Source organism: Rhodnius prolixus, unplaced genomic scaffold (assembly GCF_049639745.1).
Source record: "Rhodnius prolixus isolate KJV_2025 unplaced genomic scaffold, Rpr scaffold_14, whole genome shotgun sequence".
Lineage (NCBI taxonomy): Eukaryota > Metazoa > Arthropoda > Insecta > Hemiptera > Reduviidae > Rhodnius > Rhodnius prolixus.
This window is the reverse complement of record NW_027411594.1, coordinates 4,182,140-4,202,678: the sequence shown is the minus strand read 5'-3', so window position 1 is coordinate 4,202,678 and position 20,539 is coordinate 4,182,140. Positions and strand designations below refer to the sequence as shown.

At 35.6% G+C, this 20,539-nt stretch overlaps 1 protein-coding gene across 24 annotated transcripts in view; it reads right to left on the bottom strand.

Annotated features, from left to right (window-relative positions):
- LOC141451698 (uncharacterized) overlaps positions 1-20,539 on the bottom strand; it is a 221,597-nt gene that overhangs the window by 117,050 nt on the left and 84,008 nt on the right. The gene's annotated exons all lie outside the window — the stretch shown is intronic.

The window sequence follows — 20,539 nt, the reverse complement described above, 5'->3', positions numbered from 1 at the left end:
TACAAAGATAAAAAGAATCCTGGAAAATGATATACCGCGTTTGAAAGCCCATTAAACAAGGAAACTTTTATAGAAAAGTGCCAGCACCTAGGTCTGATAATGATCACGTAAGGGCCTAATGAGTTTTCTTAAAAATGTTCGATTACTTTTATTTTTCCAGTATCCAGGAGGAAGATTGAGGCTGTTTGGAGAATAACTTATGCTTCGAAATGGTATCAATGTTAAGAAAATTTATCTGTCTTTCTAACCGTGTCATCAGAATCGAATTCGGACTAAAACTTAATAACATTTTTATTGGAAAAAAGTAATGATTTTATAAAAAAAAATTAAAAGTGACGTCACTCAAGAACAGTGGAAAATATGAAGTTGGCCAATTAGTCATTCAACTCCACTTTAGATGTACTACACACAGTAGGCATATAGACAATACTTACTGGTTCACCCTGTATATACACCAAGCAAACTAGCCGCTATCTCTGCTTATTTATTGGTTATAAAGTGCCGTGTAAAGATTGTGGGTCCCCCTGGGGATGTCCACTACGCTGAGAGTACGTTTTATGTGATCGAAATGGGATATCGCTTTACCATTAAGCGGCCCCTCATCAACACACTCTGCCTGTCGCCTAAACTTCCGACGTGTGACCAGTTTCAGTGGATATTTGCGAAGAACGAGGAGGATGGGCAAAGAGATCGTTCTTCCATCATGGAGATATCTCTAATCTGCATCTCTCGCGCTCTCTCTCTCAATGTCCTGGTTTTCTACTCTACCCCCTTAGTCACGGAATTGGCAAACTAAGTTTTTACTCCCAAATCACGTTTCTCAATCTGCGACAACAGTTTATTTTCATCACTATCATTATTATTATCATTTTTACTTTAAAACGTAAGAAAATTATTATTTTTTAAATATTACTTTTATAAAAATTTGTATGAACTTTTAATAGCTACTCCAGAATAATACAAAAATCACTATGGCGGTGCCAGATAATCTATTCCCTGCCAAAAAGATTACTAATATAATTTTTAAAAAAACATAATCTGAACAATTTAACAGCCTGCATACTAATTTTGTAGTAGATCATCCATTATTCTTAATCCTGCAGGATAGAAAAATAATAAACAATTTTTAATGTACGAAGGATTAATTTTGTATTTTTATTTTAAATAAGCTCGGGACTAGTATGAAATGAATAATGGCCGCCATACGCCTCGTTAGTAGAGCTAATGTAAAAAATGTGCATGAAAGACAAATAAAAGCCATTCCCCATTCTCTCACAAGTTTGTAGCAGTGAAAAAGTGGGAATTAAATTAAAACAGGTGACGACGTCCCTACAAAATTTTATCCAGGTAAGAGGGAACACTTTTATGGGACATCAGCCCAAATATATGACGTTTTGTTTACCAAAAAGAAAAAAGTAACAATAATACTTTTAAAAAAAAATCTCTCAAACCTCAAGAGTCATTTTCTTGAAACTTGGCATTTATACTAAGAAGTAGTATTAAGTTCGCTTTAAGAGTACCATTTTCTAAGAAAAATCTTTTTTTTTTTTCTTTTATATACTTTAAATTTGATGTCGTGGAAGGAGGCGACCAGCAAATAGACTTCACTATAAATTTCCTGAACTAACCATTAAATAACATCCAAGCTCCTAGACCGAGATTTGAATCCAGTAACAAAATACATCTTAACAATTGCAGTCATTCAAGTTTATTAACTTTCTACACAAATCTTACTAAACGACTAAAATAATGAGTTGAAGTTAAAATAATAAAATATTAAATTATTTAAATATTTTATATTAATTTATTCCAAAGGGTTTTTTAAAAAAATTAATTACCTTTACTTTCCCTTATCTTTTCAGATTCAAAATGGCGTAATTAATTTAATTCAGAAAAATTAATTGTTTTAGAGTTACTGGAAAATTTTTACATAAAACTCCTCGTCTGATTTTTTATTACTTTATTAGAAAACTGAGAATACAAATTTAAAATTTAAAAAAAAAAAATTCCAGTCAACAATTTAATAAATAATTCCTAAAATTTCAAAATATGCTCGACTTGAAGATAAAAAAAAAGTTAAAATAAATATAAAAAAAGAAGCGAGCATAAAATTTGCCTAAAAAATGGGAAATTTTAGAATTTTCCTAGCTTAGGGGGGCGCCTAGCTCTACATTACCATCCTTAACTGCTGCCTATGAAAACAAATAGAACAACTTCAAAGTATCTTTAACGCAGTAATTTCCCACAAACTTTATCTTATATATATTTTAGTTGAAGAAAATTTGTAGTCAAACTTTTATCAAGGAGATAACTTCATAATAAATCTGAAATTTAATTTAGCTCCAGTGATGAAATGAAGCTTAGGGGAAGCCATAGTTGCATTTAAGATGATTAAGTCCTTGGTTAAGCACATGGTAAGAAGAACTAGGGAAGGCGGCTGAGAGGAGCTATTAATAATATGACCGCGGGGATGATGTAAAATATCCTACTGAAAATACTGAAAATTAAACAACCTGTTTCAAGTGATCTTAATGGCTAGAACGGAATGGACCAACTATGGCCAACTGAGGGACTGTACATGCTTCCAAGGCAGCCTGAGGCTAAGGATCCAACTAGAGCAGCGGTTCTCAACCTGTGGGTCGCGACCCCGGTGGGGGTCGAACGACCAAAACATAGGGGGCGCCTAAAGCCATCGGAAAATACATATTTCCCGATGGCTTTAGTCGCTGAGAAGCCGCGCTACCGTCTGCAGCAGCGCTATTCAGCTGGAACGCACGCCGTTATAGCCGTTAATGTTATTAGTAATCAATATTTCTCAATATATAATTAAATATTGTTTTTGTGATTAATCACCATGTTTAAATTATGTTTATTTGTAGCAATGAGAATACATAATGCATATCAGGTATTTACATTCCGAATCATAACTGTAGCAAAATTACAGTTATGAAGTAGCCACCAAAATTATTTTTTGGTTTAGGGTCACCGCAACATGAGGAACTGAATTGCGGGGTCATGGCATTAAAAAGGTTGAGAACCACTGAACTAGAGGTACCTTTAGCTCTAAATATTTGCTTCAAATGTGGAATTTGGAATACAAAATGTAATTTCTACTGATTAAGATTAACTCAATTTTTAAATAACTCAAGCACACTGGTATGAGAATCAAACTTAACCCTCTCCACAGTGATCTGAATATTCCCTAAAATCAAAGACCTAGTCTATTTCCGGTTAAAAACCTATCCACCATAAACAGGGCCGGATTTAGATGAAAAGAGGCCCTAGGCTATTCCATTTAAGAGGCCCTCATACAAACGAACAGACCCAATGAGCCGAACGCGTTGATCTTAACCAATAAATTTTTATGTTTGTTTATTAGTCATATGCGTAGAATTTCTCCTTATTTTCGGTTCAGTGTTTTAGTGTTCACTGTTTTTAGAATAGTGTAATTTTAATTTTGCTAACAATTTGAATGTAGGCCCCTCTTGATCTTGAGGCCCTAGGCTTAAGCCTAGTTAGCCTATTGGTAAATCCGGCCCTGACCATAAATCATCAATCCACAAAAAAATCCTCTTATTGTGCAGCTAACTCCCTTAGAAATATCTAAGGAAATTCTAGACTCGGTTAAGAAGCGCTAGTAGACGACTCCAGATCTCCTCAATAGCTACTACCTTCACGGTGTACCTGGACCGTGATGCTGTTATCATCATCACACTTACTTTTTTTTAAAAAATAACTAACTTATACAACTTACTGACTCAGTAAATGTGGGCAAGACGATAGCGCAAGTGAAATCGAAATCTCTACATTGATTATTCAATCCTCAGATGATGGAGATGAAGGTCCAAAACCGGTATCGATTTTAGAAAACAATCGAATAATAAAAATATCGAGCCACAAATTGTGAAAAATAAATTTAAACTCTCTCTCATACATTTTCTCGTTCTGAGTAACAAATAATAAACTGGGATGATACAACAATAAAACTGGTACATTACAGAAATGATTCACTGAAGTATGAGTTATTAATAATTAACCTTCAACTAGTTCCTACTTCTCCTAAATAAAAGCAGAGAAAAAAATTCATTTTCATTTGGAAAGGAACTAATAATTCATATAGAAAATTATGACGCTATATACAAGCGAGATAATAAAACTGAAGAATGGGGAGTTCATTAGAAATGGGAGAGAAGCTCTAGTCAGAGGAAGAGGGAGGGATAAGAAGCGTAAGTAATTATTATTGATTCATTCATAGACATGAACCAGGAGTCGGTGAATCGTTCTATTATTCAAGCAGGAGCAGCCTTATTCACAGCCACTATACACCGTGGCTGGGCTGGGGTTGGCTGTTTCTTCATAAATTAGGTAAATAAACTTAATCAATTATACGGAGTAACGTAACTGTAATTATGGGAAGTAAAAGCAGCAGCTACTGACTGACTGAGAACAAGTCGCCGCCGTAAAGTCCAATATAAAGAGAAACAATTCTTGAAGTTATATGTACACCTCAATCCACACAAACATCTGAACATTTTAAGGAGGCTAGAGGAGTGCTACTGCCACCCTGGTTAGCTGACCGTCAGGTATTCAGATGGTCGCAAGCGGCGCTTTAAATTTGGCGGAGGGTTCATGGGTAAGAGTTATGTGTGAGAGGACAATGTTTAAGTGGGTTTAAAAGTGAGAATAAATCGATTAAGGAAAAGAATAACTTCAATATCAGTCATGACTAGATCATCTTCAGGGCTTATTGACAACGTAATATTTTCCATTATTATAAGGTTGGTGTATCTTCCAGTGCGGTCTGCTTATGAACTGAGTAAGGTCGGTATAACACTGATCTCTTCACAACCAAACTTATAAAAACCGTTCATACTCAGTTCTTAAGTTCCAGCCCTGAAGATGACCTAGTCCCTAGGTGGAAAGCTCGGCATAAAAATAACAAATCATGACTGAAATTGGCGTTATTCTTTTCTTCCAACTGGATTATTGAGGAATCAGTTACCAAAAAGCAATGAACAATGAAAATATCGCATAATCGCAATACAGGTAGTCCTCGGTTTATAACGGTCTCGAGTTACGACGTTTCGTGGTTGTCTCCCATTTACAGTACAGTACTGAACCAGTAGTATGAAAAGCCCGCGAACTACTGTACGTGATTTGGTGTGCAGCGGCCACGGGACCGAGGAAGACGGCGTCACCAGCATCCCAGTACGCCATTGTTGTCACGATCACTTTTTGCCCTTCATTATGGCTCCCAAACGTAAGGCAGACTATTCTGATGGCAGTGTATCGAAGAAAAGGAAGACCATCACCATGGAAGTGAAATTAGATATCGTAAAGTACACTACCGTTTTTTTATTACTGTTTCATTTCATTATTAAACGAACTGTACAGCATTTTATATGTGTTTTTTGATAATTATGTTGGGTACTGTGTTAGGATAGGCTAAGTGCTTACAGTACTGTACTGTATATGGTACAGTTTACGTATGTTCCGACTTACGTCGAAAAAACGGTTTACGACGCCGCGTAGGAAGGATCAACGTCGTAAGACGAGGACTACCTGTACCAGTTTTGTAATAACGATAATTTACAATATTTTTGAAAAATTCATTACATATTTTATTATAATAGTAAATAATTAAAATCTTGTGAAAAGCTATAAAATTTACTACCAAGGGACTTGGGCTGAGTGTTATGTATGTATCAGATACATTGTGGAGATGATGTATTGTGGGATATTACCATGCGCTATCTCCCTAGCATGTTTAGTGTTAAGAATTTCCTCATACTCTATTTGCCCATGAGGGCCAATCAATCCTACAAATAGGTTTGTAACCTTGGTACAATTATCGATAAAACTTGGTCAAAATTTGAATAAGGTACCCACAAAAAAAATTGCAGAGATCGATAAGAACACTAATTTCTTTAATGCATTTCATTTAACCTATTCGAAGAAATCAATCGGAAAATTAGCGATAAACTATAACGAAGTTATTACAATCGAGGGAGTGGAGACGGCCTTTTTATTGTCATTTTATTTTATACTCGTTAGTAACAGGGTATCAATTGTGTTTACAAAAAACACAAATGTTTTTCGTCGCTAATGGTTCAGATCATTAGTTATTCATAGGGTGTCTTGATTTATTGACCTACCCAAATAGAACAGAGAGAATAATTACGTTTTTTCCCCCTCTTTTTTCTGGTAAAAATAACAATTGAAATATGGGCTTTTCTTTTTGTTTATTTTTTATTTTTCTCCTAAATGGCTTTGATTTTCTTTAACTACAGAACGAAGTAATTCACTTACTCTTGCGATCTAAAGAAGCTACTAGACCAGTGATTCTCTACCTTTTCTTTTTTTTTGTCGCGGCGGCACACTTTTAACAATTTCAAAATTTGGTGGTACACTAACATTAAGATAAGTTTAAAAGTATTTTACTTATCCCATAATATACTGTGTGTAAAATTGTTTATGTTTATTTTCAATGTAAAATAAAATAATATTTTAATTTATCCTTTTATTGAGATTTCCTCCTGTACCCGCAGGGCACAATAAGTAAATGAGAGAAATGTAAGTATACAGTAACGGTGGCAGACGTGAATGACGGTCATCCAGTGACGGCCGCCATTAGTCACCCAGTTGGTCACGGGGCCAACGGCGCCTCAGCCGTCTTCGAGGATTGGAGGGTAGCGTAGTTGGAAGACAAGTTTGCAGCTAAAGGGTTGGGGGATGAAATAAGAGTTTTTGATGAAAATTTTTATATCGAATTTTGGCAAGTTCGGAGATGAGTGGAATTTGGAGATCGGTATGTATTGTGTGGTTACTAACATAGATTGGAGCGTCTACTATGCGGCGGGAGTATTTTGGATTGGAGTGTTTGCAGTCTATTGATGTTAAGATTTTTTAGCTGTTCCGTAAAGTTTGAGTCCGTAAGTCCATATTGGTATGAGAAGAGCTGTAGTGAGAGTTTTGAGCGTTTGTCGAGTAGTCTGGTTTGTTTAGTTCGGTACGTTTAAATCTCGTTTGGGGGTTCCAGGTAAGTCTCTTGTCCAGATAGACTTCACATTCAAACGACAAACTCCACCATAAAACAGTATGTACTACTAAAACAACAGTATATATGTTTATTAAGGGATTAATTACAAGTTAATAATAAGAATACTTTTAATAAGAAATTTGAGCTTGATGTTTTTTTGATAATTACAGTTTATATTTGGTCGTATAAATGATAATGCTACTCTCATATCGTCTTCTACAATTTAATATATAATTTTTTATTGTATGCATTTCTAAAATTTGGGCGGCACACTTCAAAACTTTCGCGGTACGCAAAAGTGCCGCTGGATAGTGGTTGAGAATCACTGGTACTAACTAAGAAAATATTCTGGGGTAAACTTTGGAAAAAGTACACAGCGTTACGTTACACCTATACCAGAGGATGCTGCTCAAGCATCTTTTGGTCTTACTTGTGAGCGTTCGGGCTTGCTTATGTGCTCAGAGCTATTGGTTAACCGGGGAAATGTTAAAAGAGATCCACGTTTTGGCTCGCTTCTTCTAGGTATGCCAGGGGGACAGCAGAAATTCCAAGAGAAGAGGTTCGCCTAACGGTAGAGTAGGGCCTCAAGATTATGGTGGAGGCCTTGAACTTTTTTAAAGGAGAAAAAGAAGCACCACTAAATCCAGTTCAGAATACTAAAACAATGTTCAGAAACCAATTGTCTCCCTAGATAGCTCAGAAAGTGCCAGGCCCCTTGAGGACAGACAAAATAAAACATAATCAAGACAATCCAAGTAGTGGGCTGATAGGTTGTAATTTTAAGAATTTAATATCAGAGCTTATCAGTCTGAAGCTTATCAGAATGAGAGCAATTAATCATCTTTTACTCCCTCCATGCTGAAAAAAAAGGCAAGTAGCTGGTAAGGATGAACGTAGCTACCAAACCTTACTAAGGGTAGTATGGAGGAATACAAGTAACAACCCCTTCTCTACAGAACTAAGATCAGATAAACGAGCAGCAAGGAATCTTCCAACGGGCTAAGTCTACCCTCGGAGCTCCGCCAACAAGCATTAATTAAGATTAAGTACTTTTGGCCGCCAAGTAAGACAACGCTTAACGATTCTGTGTAATCCCAATTGCTGTCTCAAGAACACGGTTCTCAATAAGCTTGAACGGGCTTATCTAATCTTCTGGGTTTCTAAGAACTAACTGGAGAACCAGTAAAAATACGACACATATTCATTGCAATAGAATTCTTTCCTTGGAAATTCTTATTCTGAATTTAAGTAGCACTATTTTTACAGTTTTCAGCTTCACCGAGAAAAGCGGATTATTTAAGAGGAAAAGGCAAAAAAAGAAAACACTACCGGGCAAAAGTTTCTTCACTTCAAGTTCAGGGGGAAGGGGGTCTTTAAACTCTTAAGTCAGCTGAACTTTGAAGATGTTCTTATATCTAGTTACAGCCTGGACCTTTACAAGAGAATGTTGAAGAGTAAATAATTTATCTAACTTTGAAATAAGAACTGGTACAGCTTAAGACAGTAATAATAAGAAGGAGGTATAAGTTTTATCACAAAGGAAGTTTCCAAAGCATTGACTTGTGATTGATATTGGCTTATACAACCCTTCCTAAAACAAAGCCCCATCGATAAACTCTTTGGTCTGAGTTTCTCGTAACTCCACTAAGCATTATTATAAACAAAGAATTTTGTACACGAAGAAGTCGTATTTTTTTTTTTTTTTTTTTTTTTTTTTTTTTTTTTTTTTGCGCATCAACAGCTCTGGTCATTAGCGCCCGGAGCTTTTTCCAGTGCACTGCCGGCCTCCGGACAGTGTTCTCTCGTTACAGACAACACTGTCCATCACCGGACAGTGAGCTGTAAGAAGCTCCTAGGAAGAGAAAATCTAAGGGTCAGCTGCTGGATTCGAACCCGGGACCTCCGCGTGGGAGTCCAGTATGCTAACCTCATAGCTAATCCCTTCCCTAAGAAGTCGTATTATTATTATTTTTAAATTAATCTTCTAATTCTTAAATAAATCATTCTTTTAACATTTTATCCCCGGGCAACCTTCTATCATATAATTATTTAAGTACATACGAGGTCTGTTCAAAAAGTATCGCGAATTTTGAATTTCCGCGGATTACGTATATTCGATTTTCGATTTTTTTTGTGGTGTTATGTTAAAGAAGTTGCTGAGGACCTAAACATATCGATTGGGCAGTGCCATTCGATTTTTACCAATGATTTGGGCATGAGACGGGTCGCCGCGAAATTCGTACAAAAATAGCTCAATTTCGACGCGACTTTTTGGCCTATAACAACACACTAATGATGCCGCAGCCACCGTATTCCCCAGATCTGGCCCCCCCTGTGACTTTTTCTTGTTCCCTAAACTGAAGAGGCCCATGAAAGGGCGGACGCTGCGCTACGATTGAGGAGATAAAGACGGCATCGAAGGAGGAGCTGAACAAAAGATCACAAAAAATGATTTTTTGAAGTGCTTCGAGGATTGGAAGAAAACGTTGGCACAAGTGTGTAATATCTGATGGGGATTACTTTGAAGGGGGAAAAATAGATAATCATGAATAAATAAATAATTTTTGAAAAAACAAAATTCGCGATACTTTTTGGTGCTTTGATACTTTTGGTATAAGGATCATGCTTTAAAACAAATTTTTGGTTATTCATTCAGAAACCTCAAAAAGTGGCCAATTTTGATACTACGAAACAAAACAATTCCTCTTACAACAGCAATAAGTGATTAAAAGAAAAAATGACATCGTTATTTGTTAGAAATGTGTAAGCTCGTGATGATCAGGATGGCTGTGCTATCAAGCAGCTGTGTATCATCGCGATTTGCATTTAACAGCGGTTTCAATAACAGCTGATGGTTATGCAGTAAGCGGTTGAAGTTAAGTATTACTTAAGTTAAGAAGTAATAAGATGCATTCACAAACATTTCCAGTGTATATATAAATATATGCGTACGTGAACACAGCCGGCGGTATTTTAGCGTTATGTCTGGGTAGTTGCAGCCAGAAACCACCATCTGCCCCAGTCAGCGAAACATTTATAACTCACACAGTTTGTATATCTGTCAGTCTGCTGTTCCATTCATTGTAACGTGGTTTTAGTTTTGGTGTTCAATAACCATGCAATTGTATATGTATGTGGGTAGTATGCATTTATATTGTGTGTGTAGGTTAGAGTAGTAAATGGTCATTGCTGACACTTCCGTCTGTTGTTCACTGTGGTCAGAAGAAGCGCTTGTTTCTGCGGGTGGACAAATACTGTAGTAGAATGCGCGCTATTTTACAGAAACCAATATCCTCTATCATGGGGCTGTGTTCAAGGCTTTATAGCTAACAGATGTAAACCGTCGGATACTTTCACACTATTGGTAGAGAGAATAACCACCACATGGAAGGCTATAACTTGTAATAGTAACAGGAAATAAGGAGCAAAATGTGAAAATAAACTGTTACGAGAAGAATCAAGACTAAAATGCACTCAGAATCACAAACAAATCCTTGGCACTATATCAGAGACCTGACTCTTGATAATGGGTACTCTCTGTTCTATTTTATGTGATCTTAGATAAGAAGGAAAAATCACCACTTAAAAAGCAGGAAACACTTTTATTCCACTCTATTTGGAAAGAAGGATTCAAGTGAAATACGAAAAGAAAAACTGGAAAAGTCAGTTAAAAAAAAAAAGAGAATATTATTGGGAAGCTTGCCATTTTGGCACTGAATCGTAATCATGCTTTACTGGAGAGCCAAACAGGTTTTTAGGGGAATAGAAAATTCATAAAAGGAAAAAATGAACCAATAACAAGGACAAAAGACTCTTCAATGCGACAAAACATATTCATTTATAATTCTGCCTGCTACAGACACCTCCCACAACAAGATGATCTCTCATCATAAATTCTTCAATAAAACAGAACAGCACAGACGAGACTTTGAAGATGTAGTCTCGCAAAAAAGATCTGCTATAGTTGCTAAGAAAGTAGGTTGACAGAAATGGCATAATTTGGGGACAAAAAAGGTTAAAAATAGAATCATTTTTCAATCATGTGAGTTTTAAAAATTGATTCCATGATTCTCTAATTCTGATGAACCCTAATTTCACATACTTTGATGGTAGCTAATCGTTAACTTTAACGAACTAAATGGCGCTAGTTAAATAAATGAATAAAAATTACTATTTTCGGTCACTAAAAGTCTAAAAAACATTTATTGTCATTTATTTCAAAAATATCTGTAACGTTTAAATTCGGAAAACTAATTACTAGAATTGAAATTGTTATAATGAATTCACTGGATTAATCGCTATAAAAGCATCTTCAAAACGAACGTTTTTTGTTAGTCAAAATTTATCTGTTGGTTACCTGAAGTTAAACCAAATTAGAACATGTTATATTATTAATTAATATTGTCAACATCAACCTAATTGTGGGCCCAATGTGCCATTGATTAGTTTTGGGATTAGCCTAAAGCTTCGGCTTTATTAATAATCCCGGTGATTAGTTCCAAAATCGCTAGTATATTCCAGTAGGAACACAGTTAGGTGTTGAATATCTGACTAATGCTTGCTTAGTAAAGATCTTTGTTTAATCACTTATTTAATATAAATAATTAAGCATGACAGCGTGTTAAATTTTAATGTTCTAAGTTTACATTGGAAATATTCGCTTTGAGACGGCCTAAGTTCGAAAAAAGATATAGTTTTAGAGGCACTGGTGTGAATAAGTCTGTCTGCCTCTTAACCTGTACGTCAGCCTAAAAACCAACTATAAATTTGAAATTTGATGCCACCCGAGGAACTTAATTTAATTTAGAAGAAGGAAGTAGTGAAAGAGAGCCACTATTACCTCGTGGAAGCCACGAAGAAGAAAGTAGAGAAAGAGAGCAACTGTTACCTCATGAAAACCACAAAGAAAGTAATGGAAGAGATAGAACAACTAATACCTCGAGGAAGTTACAAAGAAGAAAGTAATGGAAGAGAGAAAACAACTGATACCTCGAGGAAGCCACAAAGAAGAAAGTAATGGAAGAGATAGAACAACTGATACCTCGAGGAAGCCACAAAGAAGAAAGTAATGGAAGAAAACCACTCTTACCTCGAGGAAGCCACGAAGAAGAAAGTAATGGAAGAGAGAAAACAACTGATACCTCGAGGAAGCCACAAAGAAGAAAGTAATGGAAGAGATAGAACAACTGATACCTCGAGGAAGCCACAAAGAAGAAAGTAATGGAAGAAAACCACTCTTACCTCGAGGAAGCCACGAAGAAGAAAGTAATGGAAGAGAGAAAACAACTGATACCTCGTGGAAGCCACGAAGATGAAAGTAATGGAAGAGATAGAACAACTGATACCTCGTAGAAGAAGAACGAAGTGAAAGAGGATGTACAGCAACTATTCTTTTCAAAGAAATGAACGTTGGAGAGATAGAGCTGTTTTTTAGCCACCAATTAGAAAGCCAACAATAGCCGTGAACGAATACAATTGTGCTTTTTTTTCTAGCTCTCGAAAGCAAATGGTGAAAATCTGCTAAAAAGACCAAAAACACAATAAATAAATTAAATAATAAAACCTTCGGATAACCCACAATGCAAGGTACAATTTTTGAAGCTTGTTTGTCCTTATTATATTCACAATTTTAATAGTCAATTTTAACTAAATTGATTACCGCCATATAACACATATTTATGCACAAGAAAAGTGGAGACTGGAAGAGGATAAAAGAGATGAAAGTGTCCAAAATTAAAATTAAATTTTCTTCTTTTAAGACATCTTTTACAAAGGGTGGTGCAATCATTTCAAGTCTAATGAACAAATTGTCCCTAACTGTGGGTTAAAATACAAAAGAGTAGAATATAGGGACAAAATCTCTGACACTTTTAAGAATAATATCTCTGCTTTAGAAATTATTTTACTCTCGCCGTATTAAGCAAAAAAAAGGCGGTCGAAAGACTGCTTCTCCTTTAATATTCTCAAGGTTGGATTTTTTTTATAATAAAATATTGATTGGTTTCAATAAATAGTTCATTATAATAAAGTACTTTGAATTTCAAACAAAAAAGCGATAGGTTCTTGTCTGAGTAAATGTAGCAAAGGCTACACGTGTTCGAGGAATGCCCACCACTTCCGTTCCAGCGATTTTCTAGGAAATCGGAATCTTTTACGAAAATTAAAAGACATCACAATTTTGTGGGAATCCTCTTCTTTTTTTTTTATGTGCAGTGCTGCCTATAACGAGAGAAAACTGTTCGGAGGCTGGCAGTTCAATGAAGAAAACTCCGGAGAATGAACTCTAATGTTGTTGACGCGTCTAGCATAAAATTTAAAAAAAAAAACTGTTTTGGTTTACTCAGATCCGGCAGCATTTTTTTTTAGGAGCTTGGTATCATAAAAAGTTTACATAACCATCGTTGAAGAAGTAAGTAAAGCCTAATTTTTCAGGCAGGCTTTATTACATCCAACTACCAAATTACGTGTCGTCGACACTTCTTTTAATTTCTCATATTAGAATCATTAAATAAAATCGAAGGTTTAGACCAGGAATCGAACCCACTAACCAACAATACATCTTAGCTTTGCGGGTCTGCCTATAACCGCTCAGCTAATGGGGCGCCTTACAAGATTAAAACCATTAAATAAAATCCGAGGTTTAGACTAGAAATCGAACCCACTAACCAACAATACATCTTAGCATTGCGGGTCTAGTCTATAACCGCTCGGCTACCGTGGCACTTTAACTCAAATTCAAATCTCCTTAACAAAAACTTACAGTTTAAAAAGTTAAGTATAAGGGTTGATTAAACGCCAAAAGGTACATAAATCAGCTAGTACCCAACATTTCATTCAAGCTTAGTTGATATAATTTAAGTAATTTTGCTGCATTAACTTTTCCTTCACATTTTTTGGAATTTATTAGATGTCACAGACCCTTATGCTGGCCAGTTCGTTCATAATATTATTTGGTTATAATTATGATAAAATGTATATTATATCTTCGTTTTTAAATAGGTACTTTATTTTAACTCTATTCCAAATTATTCTTCTGATTTATCTTTAATATGCCCTTTATTCTAAAGTTGTCACATCTTATACATGCATGTTAAAGTAGAAAAAGACAAAGTTAGAGTCGGCTACTGTTTAAATTTGAATCACGGAGGATTTAAAACAATATTTCAGACTTGAATTCGTCTTACCGAAATATTCGTGAGCACAAATAACACACAGTTAATAACAAGTAGATTATTCAACAACAATTATTCATTTCTCAATTGTAATTTAATTTTACTTATAGTAAAATACTGGAATAATTAGCTGTCCTAAAAGTATGCAATACTTATTTATTTTATATTACATAACATATATACAACATTGTGGGAAGAACACCTAGATTGAGAATGTAATTGAAGAAAACTGTATTATTTGCGATAGAGCCAGATAATTATTACCTATTATTGTAAACGTTTGACTACTACATAAAATAACAATTACTTTAATCGAAGAATGAACTTAAACAGACGATTTTTATTAAAAATAAAATAATCGAAATCATTGATGTATGTTGGTGTAAGCATTTTTTTAAAAAAGTTTTTAAATTTTGTAGCCTCGTAATTTTTTTTATTTTTTATACCGTTTTCTTTTTAACCTGTAATTAATAGTTTGATTATTATAGATTAATAGATATTAAAGTCAATCTACAGTGCTACTTGAACAAATATTTTGTAGATGAAAATGGCCAGCATAAGGGTCTGTGACATCTAATAAATTCCAAAAAATGTGAAGGAAAAGTTAATGCAGCAAAATTACTTAAATTATATCAACTAAGCTTGAATGAAATGTTGGGTACTAGCTGATTTGTGTACCTTTTGGCGTTTAATCAACCCTTATACTTAACTTTTTAAACTGTAAGTTTTTGTTAAGGAGATTTTTGTACCTTTTGGATAGATTTTCATTTTTGTCTATTTTGCTAAGTTACATATCTGCTTTACTGCTTTTTTTAAATTAGGAATAAGCAATTCTATCATTATAACCTGAAGAGGTGTTAAGTAGGAACCGTAACTACCACTGGAGAGATCTTTTTAAAGAATGATTATAGTTGCGGTCCCCAAACCATCCTCAATAACAATTTTTTTGAGAAAGCCTTTTTATATAAAATAGGAAGGTATTTGTACGTAAAAAGCAAATTTAAACTGCGATTTCAGACCTTCCTTTTAAGAGGAGTAAGAAAAATAAACGGGCGATTACAGTACTTCTCCCTAAAAGGCAAAGAGGCAAAGATTTTGAATCGAACGACAATTCATTAATGTAAATAGGTTCACCCATTGATAATTTTAACGATTTCAGTACTTCCTCTTAGTAGGTGTAAGAGCATGATGGCACTTCACAGCCATGTAGAGGAGCTTTAATCACTTCTTCGTGCTAAATTTTATCAAAATCGGACAAAGCGTTATAGAAATATTGGTAATAATAGTTTTAGAAACGGCCATACTTGGGTGGGGCAAACTCCCCTCCATATGAGGCGAAGCGACGAGACTTTTAAAGTGCAAATCTGTACAAAATTTCGATTCGAATGACACTTCATTCATGAAAATCAGTTCACTTGTCGATAATTTGAAACGATTGCTATACTTCCCCTTAACTAGTGTAAGAGCAGATCGCCGCTTTAATGTTACGTAGGGGAGCCCTAACTCTATCATCCTACCAAATTTTATCAAAATCGGGCTAAGATTTACAGAGTAATTAGTAATAATAATTTTGAAGGGGGCCTTACATAAAGGGGGCTAACTCCTCTCTATTTCGGTGTACAGCGTCGAGACCCCCAAAAGGCACATCTACATAAAATTCCGAATCGAATGTCACCTCATTCATGAAAATCGGTTCGCGCGTTTAGGCGCTAAGTTGTTTACAAAAAAGGTAACAACTACAACAAGAAGAAGAAGAAGAAGAAGAAGATTTTTTGAAAAAGCCGTTTTTGCTCATTTTTGGCAACTTTTTTCTCGAAACCTATTAGATCTGGGTGGTTGCAAAAAAATTACAGTTATAAAGGAGGGTTTGCCCTATATTTTAAAGAAAATTTGGGAATTTTATCTTTTATAGGAAAAGAGAAAAAAATTGTCAAAGTTGGGTGTTTTTCAACGTTACGCTTTTTCGTGCAGTTTTTGACGATCAACCCTTATACAACTGTCCTACCGGAAAATAAATACGAGTATACGAGGTGTGTTCAAAAAATAACGGGAATTTTTAAATTTCGCGGCTTTGGAGAGTCTGATTGTAAAATTTTTTTTTTTATTATGTTGGTACACATGCCCCTGAAGTACGATAAAATTTTCAGTAATATTCATTGTTTACTTCTTAAGTGGCAGCCATTAAGGTTAGTCGTGTTTTTCGAGCTTGGCGATTTTTGTTTGTTAAAAAAAATGGATCAAAGAATTTGTATTAAATTTTGCGTAAAAAATGAAATAAAGTGTAATAAAGTGTGTGAAATGTTAATAAAGGCATATGGTGAGTCTGCTATGAGTAAAACAAGGATTTACGAGTGGTATAAGCGTTTCCAAGATGGCCGCGAAAACGTTGAAGATGACGAACGACCTGGACGTCCAAGCACATCAACAACCGATGAAAACGTGAAAAAAGTGAAAGAAATGGTTATGAACGATCGCCGAATCACAATCAGAGAAGTCGCTGATGATGTTGCCATATCAATTGGCTCATGCCATGAAATTTTTTCGGATGTTTTGGGTATGAAACGTGTGGCAGCAAAATTTGTTCCAAAATTGTTGAATTTCGAACAAAAACAGCGGAGAATGGAAGTTGCTCAAGAGTCACTCAATGAAGTCGACAACGATGCGGATCTACTGAAACGTGTTATAACAGGTGACGAAACATGGGTTTACGGATATGATGTCGAAACTAAGGCTCAATCGTCCCAGTGGAGGCATTCTGGATCGCCAAGACCGAAAAAGGCTCGACAAGTGCGGTCGAATGTGAAGGTTATGCTCACTGTGTTCTTCGATTTTAATCGCATAGTGCATCATGAATTCTTGCCACAAGATCAAACAATCAATAAGGAGTACTACCTACAAGTTCAACGCCGTTTGCGTGAAGCAATCCGGAAAAAAACGCCCGGATTTGTGGCAAAACAATTCATGGATTTTGCACCACGATAATGCACCTGCTCACACTTCATTGCTTGTTCGTGAATTTTTGGCCAAAAACAAAACTTTAACGATGCCCCAGCCTCCATATTCGCCAGACATGGCTCCATGTGACTTTTTTCTATTTCCAAACATAAAGAGAACATTAAAAGGCCGTCGTTTTACAAGCATAGATGACATTAAAAGCGAATCGCTGAAAGAGCTGAAAGCTATCACAAAGATCGAGTTTCAGAAGTGTTTCGAGGATTGGAAAAAGCGCTGGCACAAGTGTATTGTATGCGAAGGGGACTACTTTGAAGGCGACAATATTAATGTAGATGAATAAATAAATATTTTTTTCAAAAAACGAAAATTCCCATTACTTTTTGAACACACCTCGTATAAAGCATTTAAATGTTATTGAATATCATAAAATAATAATTTGTGAATACAAACGATCTACAGAGTTGTTTACACTATCATCCTTGCGGCTCTTGGTAAGATTTATTAAAATTATTTAAGAAGAAATGGCTCTCTACTTAAAATAGGTTGCCGACCCCTGGGCTAGGCCAACAAGCACACATTGACATGACTAACATGAACGACGGCCATCTAGCGATAGCAGTCGTAATATACCATAATAGCAGGAGAATCACGACTGTCACACTAGACAGCCGTCGCTACATTCGCAGATGGTCGCGAGACCACCGACGCCTCAACCGTCGTGGAGGATTAGTTGGGTGGATGGAGGTTGAGAGGGCTTGGACTAAAGGATTCATGTGAGAGGATAGTTGGGAATGGAATTTTATGTAACGGGATTTGGCGAGGACAGAGACGAAGGGAATTTTAAGGTCAATGTGGATAGTATGGTTAGAGACGTAGAAAGGAGCATTGACTAGGGTACGAAGGATTTTGGATTGAAGGGATTGGATACGATGAAGGTTCGAGTGTTTGGCTGTCCCGTATAGTTCTATTCCATATGTCCATATAGGGGCTAGTAATGTGTAGTACAGCTGGCTTTTGTTACGTAGCGTCAGTTTTGAACGTTTGTCTAGTAGTTTTTTTAATAGTTTATATCTGTTATTTAACTCAGTTCGTTTTAGTCGAGTATGAGGATTCCAGGTTAGTCGCTTGTCGAGGTGAAGTCCAAGGTAACCTACTTCTGTAACGGTAGGAAGAGCGATATGGTTGAAATATATGGAATGGAGGGTTTTCCGGTTTAGTGTGAAAACTATATGTTTGGATTTTTGTTGATTTACCTTAATTCTCCACTTTCGTAGCCAGGGTTCTAGGGTATTAAGATGGGATTGAAAATAACGAGTTGCCATGACAGGATCATTGTCACACGATAAAATGGCCGTATCGTCAGCGAAAGTAAAGGTAGCAGTATTTGGATGCAGTGGAAGGTTCAGCAGTGTAAATTGTATAGAGGAGGGGTGCGAGAATACTCCCTTGTGGGACACCGGCAAGAATAGGATATATAGGAGAAAAAGAAGTGCCTTGTACAACCATGAAATATCCATCAGCAAGGTATGATTTTAAGATGAGGTAGTAAGTTGAAGGAAGGATGCCCTCTAGAATGAATTGAAATGATTTTTCAGGATTTTCTGTAACACGAAGTGTGCTAATTGTAAATACGCAGATCGATAAAAGGCTTTTCCAGTAAAATTCGATTAAGGGCACCTCTGAGAGAGAGAGAGAGAGAGAGAGAGAGAGAGAGAGATAGTTGTGATTCGGTTCAGCTTTCCTCTAAAGGGCCCTTACTGTTTACTGTAACAGGCTCGCCACTTGTAAAACTAAATTTCTCAATTTGACTACAATCGGCTTACAAGGGAAATAGTACTTTATCAAACAGACTTTTTCCCGATTTTATTTAAACTGTGTACAGTGATTACAAACACATAAATCTACAACTTTTATTTGAAACAATTACTGGAAATTCGATTAGGGTTACTTCAGTAAGAACGGGTGGGTCAAATCCTTCTAAAGTAAGACTCGAAACGTTCAGGAGTTCGAACACAGTGAGTTCGAACTTGAGGAGTAGTAGGAACAGGAAGTCGTATGAGTGTCCACGCTCTAGCGTGATTCCTTGGAAATCTATTTGGCTATAGCTATTCTACGATTTGGGCCAGTTTTTCAGGGAATGTTTTATTTTAACTCCCAAACAATCATCAACGAAAATTAAATACGGAGCCACTCATTGTAGGTAGGGCATCAAAAAAAAGATTTCCGGTTGCAGTGGCCTGATATTTCCTCCTCTCACAGGCGGATTAAAAGTCCTGTGAGTGTTTAACACCAAAACATTTTTGTAAACATGTACATGCAGGTTAAAAAATTAATAACTGTGCTTTGAAAAAAAATTATTCCTATTCAGCCAGCCAGTTGTATCAACTGGTAATATTAAACAATTTAATATAAAAAAAAAAAAAATACGCCGCTGTGAAATATTTTTCATAGTAAGACGTCAAAGCCTGGAAGGTTCATATGATGAAAAGACAGGAAGTCACTGGAAACAGCAATACCACAGGAAATGAATGCGCAGAATGTAAGCGTGAAAAAGATGCTTTTTGACTAAAGACGAAATAAGAAAAGCAACTGAGACCTACAACTGACCGTATTTCTTTCTTATTTCCTTTTTCTTATTATTTTTTTTTTTTTATTCTTTTCTCTTGATCAAGAAAAAGTTTTTCATAACAGTGCTGCCAACTCTGACATGAAGATATATATATATAATTTTGGTGGGTCTGTATTTCTTTGAATGAAAGCGCACTCTAATGTTGGTTCTACGAAACGTATCACTTTCCATCTTTCTATAACTTTGCTGGGAGGTTTGGAGGTGGGAATAGCCAGCCGGATGTTGAAAGCAATTTTTATTCCAGTTTACGGATATCATGGCCTTTATTTGAATGTTTTTTTTTTTTTTTTATAATCTTCTAAGTACGAAAAAACCGAATCATGTTTAGCAATGCTAATTGCTAAAAACTGATCAACAAGAAATAAATCTTTAATTTGAATCTCCCGAAATATAATTAAAAACACTCCCCCTCAACGACCGCCTCCAATAAAAACTTTTCTCAAATTTCAAAATATTTTTTGGTAACACAAACAAAAAATAATAATAAAACTTAATTAAAATCCTAAAAAAAAAAAAGGGAACGAAGTTTGTTATCGCTTTTTTCTTTTTAATTAATTCACAAATTTAATCAACAGATGCTTTTTCATGTCCAAATAGTTTAAATATGCGAAGAGGTTGGGAAAAACGGATAATTTTTTAAAATTAGTCTTTTATCTTATATTCTCTTAGTACAGGTAAAAGAAAATATTGTAATCGTACTGATTCTCCATTTAAATTTCCGCCGGAGGTAGATAAAGTGGTAGT